A 7500-nucleotide genomic window follows, 5' to 3' on the forward strand; every position below is an offset into this window, starting at 1 on the left:
ACCGGGGTCCACTTTCCGCACCGGAAAATGGACCACCCTGTGGGACACGGACCCCCTACTCAAAATACTAGATTTTTTCCTGTTTATGAACAGATAACACATCAACATTTATCTATAAGTATTGTTTATTCAAATACCTAACCTAAGCTAATCTAATCTAACCTATCCTAATGACAATGAGTTACATATTTTAGTGATGGGTCTATTTTCTATAGACGGGGTTCATTTTCCGCTACAGAAAATTGACCATGGGTCCAATTTCAGGGGGTCCATATTCCATTTTATACCGGGTCATTCGCTGACCCAAGTTGGCGGTCCGCTCCCCCTGGCTACTCAGATGCAAGTCTTGATATCCAATTTTCCTACCACATACCTCATACCTCATGAAACGCAATCCAAGTCTCCACAAATAGCCCTAAAAAATGCTCAGCGTCGATGGCTCCATTTTATCCATGACTATCATTTCATTTTCCTGCAGACTTCTCTTCCTATCTATAAAAAAAAAAAAAAAAATCCCTTGAAAGCGGGTTGGTCTGCCCTAGGTAGTCCAAAGTACACTAAGCAGGTGTGGTCTGGACATTTTGTCCTCTTATGTAGCCGCTGTTGTTGCCATTTTCAACCAATTCATAAATCCCTCCTTACCATTGATAACTGAATGACCACCATGTGTGCATCTTCTAGTGCAGGGGTCCTCCACCTTGGGTTCGCGGGACAGTTAGGACATAAGAATGAAGGAGACTGCAAGAGACCATGAGGCCTACACTTGGCAGTTCCATGTACTTAGATGACTAGCAAAAGATTACTTAAACATATACATCTGCGGAAAGAGAACAGTGTACATTGTTTTTTGTGTTAATACTTAAGTCATGAATAAAGTCATTACAATTTGAACCATTTAATATTCATTGCAGTACCACCGTATATTTAATTAGTCATTTGTCTTAATATATTACCAATTTCTATTCTGTGTGCCAGGTTAATGGAGGTACGGGTCGATGGTCTGATAACTCGTTTTCTTTCCCACGTTTGAGTCTACATTTCTTGCATCCTAGTTAATCAATATATATATATATATATATATATATATATATATATATATATATATATATATATATATAATATATATATATATATATTGCAATATTTAACAAATGACACGTGAATATAATTTGCAGGAAAAAACACTGGTAAATAAGAAACGTAGTCTGAACGTCTTACATAGACGAAAACGTTCGGATTACGTTTTTTATTTACCAGTGTTTTTTCTGAAAAATATATATATATTATATATATATATATATATATATACAGTATATATATATATATATATGTATATATATATATATATATATATATATATATATATATATATACATATATATATATTTGAATAATTCGCTAGTGGACAGCGACATCAATCACACAATCTATGACCGTCGCGCAGAGGATTCGAACCACCGCCTATAGACCCATGAGAGTCCACAGCACACGCCTTTAACCACTCGACAGATCGTCTGTGGTCGAGTGGTTAAAGGCGTGTGCTGTGGACTCTCATGGGTCTATAGGCGGTGGTTCGAATCCTCTGCGCGACGGTCATAGATTGTGTGATATATATATATATATATATATATATATATATATATATACATATATTGTTTCCTACGGTGACACCTGACTGTTGCCCTTCTGAAACTTCAATTTTTGTTGAGAAATAAATTATGTACATCAGTGGTTTTCGTAAACAATCGATGTACATTTCCACTAATTACGTTCTTTATTTACGTTTTTGCTGACCGTAGCGATCATCAGTAACAGACGTTCTTCGGTAGATTAAAAGTTACCTTAGTCATCTACCAAATCATGATTACTTTTGAAAACCTATAATTTTGAAAAATTCTATCATGAGGTACTGTTAGTCACGACTACCCCCAAAAATGAATGAATAAATAAATAAAAAAGGAACACACACCACACACACACACACACACACACACACACACACACACACACACACCACACACACACACACACATATACATATATATATATATATATATGCACACACATTCCTTCTCATGTTTAGACCCATTCGTGGTATGCGAACTTCTTTCACAATCGGTCCTTTCTCACCATAAAACAACAAATTCAAGGCCATGAATAATTCCCAACACTACAAATGAAAATCAATTATTGAAATTAATCAAATCATTCCACACCAGTCACTCAATGAATACTGCCGTATTTCTCTTCTTTCCGATTCCTAAAAGTTCATCTTAGGCAAGCTCTCAGGTAGACAGAAGATAAACATATCTATACAAATAAGAAATATTCTTATGAAATAAAGTTAGTATATAATTTCTTCCTTTGTAATCCCTCGCGTAATCCTTTGGATTGCTCAAGGGGAACGCCTCAGGTCGTCAGTAATCAAATCCCCTTAAGACCCTTCCTCTAATTCAATCCCATATTCATTCCCAAACGAAACTCCCTCCCCCCCTCTCCCTCCCTTCCTCCCTCCCCCCACCAAGCCTCCCCTCGTCCACAGTCTAATCACCATCTCCTCTGCTATTTCCATCAATTTCCACCGAAACTCCCGTTGAAGCACAATCAACTCGCCACGCCACACCATCCCACGCTCCCCTTCCACCTTTCTGTCTCCTATTCCTTCAAACCTTACTCTCTCACATATCCCAAGCCTCTCTAATCAACTAAATCAACAATGTTCAGATTCCCCCTCCACCTTTTCATTTTCTCTCATCCCTAACGAACCTTTCCTATCCTTCCCAGACCAACCCTACATTTCCACTAACGATTGTGATGTTGTGGCGAAATCGCGTTCCTCCTGCGGATCTTTTCAACCTTCAGGTACAAACAAGACTCCCAGATCCTTCGTCAGTTTAATCCCTAAAGCGCTACTCCTCCTCCTCCTCCTCCGTGATCTAATAAAGAGCCTCTGCAGAGACCTTCAAGTCTTTCAGAGATTCTGGGGGCAGACAAGTTTGTACCACAGTAGTATTGAACCGACAACAGCTCATGCAGCTGAGATGTAGCAAATGTCCTGAACCATTTGTTTTATCTATCTGTTTATTTGTTACTGTTGTTGTCGACGAGGAAAAGACTCAAGGGGTCCTTCCTTCCTTCCGTTTACTTTGGGGACTTTCTACCCAACCCACGCACGCACGCACGCACGCACACTTAACCCGACTGATGCACCGCAGTAAAGAAAACGGTCTCGTCTTGACGACACCAAATCCTTCAATTATACAAACACCATGATCAGCTTCAGATCATCTTAACTCTTTCAGTCCTTTGACTCTTTGACTGAATAAGACAATAAGAATATTTACTAACTAACTAGACGGGAAACTATGAGCTCAATCTCTCTGGTTGTAGATTTTATCTAAACATATGTAGAAACACCTTTGCGGGCAGCGGCAGTTAGGCGTGTACCTCATCAATATTCTCTAAAGTGTATGAAATAAATCTATCGAATATATATATTTTTTCTTCTTTATGTCTATCTACTTTCATCTATGTATCATATATATCTGAACTCTCCACGGACCTAAGAGTCTCCTAATGATGGACAACATCAAAACGAAAATGTTCATATCATTGTGTAGAAAGGGTTTGTGTTCATTGTAGATGTTCATCTGATTGCTCTAGTGAAGCTGACAACCCAACAAATGGAGTGCAGCTCCGGAAGCTGATGGACAAATTAATGTTATCAAACCACCGCGCTGTGCCGCAGACGGGTGATACATGATAATACTCAAAACAATGTTGGTTTTATTCCAGTTCTCATTAGGAGGGATTACGTAACAATATCGATAAAAAAAAGGAGTTTCCAACCACTGTTTGTCTTTCTCAAAGCGCGCATGAGTGTTTGTGTGTGTATACCTATGTGCTTTTCTGTACACTTCCTTGAGAACTGCCCGAGATGGTCCATAGGACAGAAGCGCTGGTAAAGTACCTGTCCATACTCAGTCGTCAGCAAAATCCTTCCTGCCTTACCTGCAAAATAAGAAGAAAAAAAAACAATAAGAATTTGAATTTGATAAGAATATTCAGTTTTCTATAAGCAAAACTAAGACCATATGGCATAAGATTAATAGAAAATAATATATTCACAAGGACATATGAAAGCATAAGTGTGTGTGCGTGTGTGCCTGTGTGTGTGTGTGTGTGTGTGTGTGTGTGTGTGTGTGTGTGTGTGTGTGTGTGTGTGTGTGTGTGTGTGTGTGTAAAAGTAAAGTATAAGTAAATTTATTGACATTATCTACATATACAAACATATAAAGACATAATAATAACACTGTCGAGTCGCAACTCTTAAGACAGACATATTTAGATAATTAATGGCAAATTGTGGCAAGATGAACATGCATATGAAAGTATTGCTAAGTAATGAGTATAGATTCTCAGTCAAGGTATATGGGTAAACTTAACAAAACAAAATGTTAGAATACAAACAGGTACAATACCATCACAACAGTTATAATGAAGACAATATCATAAGAAACTCCAGACATAATCACAGTACAACTAAATTTGTACATGTAAATTTTTTTATATTTCTATTACAACAGGTAAATTCAAATACAACTGGCACCTTACCAATAGAACAGTTACAATGAAGACAATATACTGTCAAATTCCTGACATAATTACATGCAATGCACCTAAATTTGTACATGTAACAAATAAATTTATATTTCCTTTTTAAATTTGATTAAATTACCTCCCCGTAAGTAGAATTTTTATATCCCAAGGTAGGCTATTGAAAAATTCTGGACAAAAATTATAATACTTTTAAATAGTTTAGTCCTGAATACAGATAAAGATAAATTTACATTATTACTCCAATTGTTACATGAATGCTCTCTAAATTTGAACACTGTGTGTGTGTGTGTGTGTGTGTGTGTGTGTGTGTGTGTGTGTGTGTGTGTGTGTGTGTGTGTGTGTGTGTGTGTGTGTGTGTGTGTGTGTGTGTGTGTGTGTGTGTGTGTGTGTGTGTGTGTGTGTGTGTGTGTACGTGTGTGTGTGTGTGAGCGCGCGTGCGTGCGTGTCACTTTCACGTTTCTCCAACAATCCCCCTTAATACTTTCATCAACAACTTTTGTCACCTCCTCAATCATGCCTTCCCCGAACCACCCGGCCTCATAACTTTAGCGTCAGCGCAGCTTCCACAATCAGCACATGGGTATGAAAGCATCAGCAATAAGAGCGGCCTACCGGCATCGTTATCACCATGAACATTTCCAACATCAATGTCTTAAGGGGCTATCACACTAAGCTATTTTTCCTCCAACATCCTACCGCCGACGTCCGTTTGAATAACAAGAATAGAACTTCACCTACAGAAATCTAGACTCGTCTAAGAACATTTCAATAGTATGTCTAACATTCGTATAGGTTTAGAATTTCTTAGTTCATCATTCAGCTTTGAAATATATGACGGAGAGATCATTTGATATTTGGAGATTTGAAAAATAAAATATTGTAACAGAAGTCGTTTTTACTCAAACGGATTCTCAACGTTCGGGGCGGGTGAAGCCCGAGGAAGCCCAGTGTGATAACCCTTTTAGCCAGAGCTTCGTGTGAACAACATTACTACCAACACTGTGGAGACCACTTCGATACAGAACCCACTCAGGTCATATGAAGAATTGTCACCCCAGAGCGCCCACATGAAGAATCGGCACCCCATGAGATCCCACCTGAAGAATTGTCACTCCAAGTTAGGTTAGGTTGAATGAGGGTTATACTTATTGTCATCAGCTTATACAACCGAAGAATCGTAAGCCAAGGATGGTCCACATAAAGAATGGTCACCCTAGGATAGCCCACATGAAGAATCTTCACACTAGGATAGCCCAATTGAAAGAACTGTCACCCTAGGATAGCTCACATGAAGAATTGTTACCCTAGGATAGCCCGAATGAAGAATTGTCATCCCAGGATAGTCCGCATGAGGAATTGTCACCCTAGGATGGCCCACATGGAGAACTGTCACACTAGGATAGCCCATATGAAGTATTTTCACACTAGGATAGCCTAATGAAGAATTATCACCCTAGAATGGCCCACATGAATAATTGTCATCCTGTCGAAGTCTGGGATAACGATTCTTCATGCGATCCCACTATGTTTACCAACGTCACTATCAACCACACTTCCTCATTATTTCTGTCAACGTAATCTCGACAACTGCACGAAAGTTGATATACTAAAGAACCATATTATCTATCACTTCTATGGGGTCTGTCCTTGTCTGAGATCCCTCTCTGCCTTTCGGAACAATATAGTTTGAGAACTACGACGTTGTATTGAACAGCGTTCGACCAGAAATCAATTTAACTCGCGAAAGTGAACGACGACGAAAGAAATGATTTGTAAACTTTTGGTCCTCTGACTATCAGGTTCCAGAAGCAGCGAGAGACTTTGGACATCAGGTATACAACATCGAAGACAGACTTTCATATTTGGAAATGATGCTCAAATTCTTGTCTGGTGGATGGCGCAGCCCTGACGTTTGCGCGCGTTTTACACACACGCGCATGCGCGCGCAGACACACACACACATACAAATACACACAGATACAAACACACACACACACACATACACACGGACACATACACAGAAAGAGAGGGGAAAAGAGAGGAGATGAGCGCATAGAAAGGTATTCTCACTTTGGATTGAGACCCTACAATGCTGCCTCTTCGCCGAAAAGTGTCCAGCAAGTGAACCCCTTACACGTCGGGTGACCCTTATGGCTTTATTCCGGCTAACAGCAGATTATAATGTTCATCTCGGTGGCACCCCCGAGGTAGCACACTTGCCATCACTTTTCTCGATTAATCTCTTTCATTGAAGGGAACACATTTCCCTTGTTACCCTTGCTGCCAACAGACTCCTTCATTCATTTCCGATGGCATACCTTGGTAGCCATGGGGATAAAGCTTCTGATTAATACTGACAAAGATCAGTCGGCGGTTGAAAGTACTCCACATTCGTGGACATATGTCCTGAAATTTCCTTCATGATTTGATTATGCAAATAGAGCTTTTACTATTATCAATATATTTTCTTATACAAGTTTCACTTATATTATACTATATATATATATATATATATATATATATATATATATATATATATATACATAGTATAATATAAGGTGAAACGTGTATAAGAAAATATATGGATAAGAGTAAAAGCTCTATTTGCATAATCAAATCATATATATATATATATATATATATATATATATATATATATATATATATATATATATATATATATATATATATATATATATATATATATTATATATATAATGCTAAGCACCGCACGCTAAATCTGCAAAATGAAAATATTCTTTGACTAAGTTTTTAATCGCGAGCTTCCCCTTTGCTTTCCTTTCTGAGAGTGTGAACCTTTGGTACATTCTCGCCTCTTTGAGCAAACTGCACCCCCTCCACTTTAGGATAAAGAGGATT

The sequence above is a fragment of the Oratosquilla oratoria genome, chromosome 2, assembly GCF_046742065.1.
Source record: "Oratosquilla oratoria isolate Oo_2021 chromosome 2, ASM4674206v1, whole genome shotgun sequence".
Classification (NCBI taxonomy): domain Eukaryota; kingdom Metazoa; phylum Arthropoda; class Malacostraca; order Stomatopoda; family Squillidae; genus Oratosquilla; species Oratosquilla oratoria.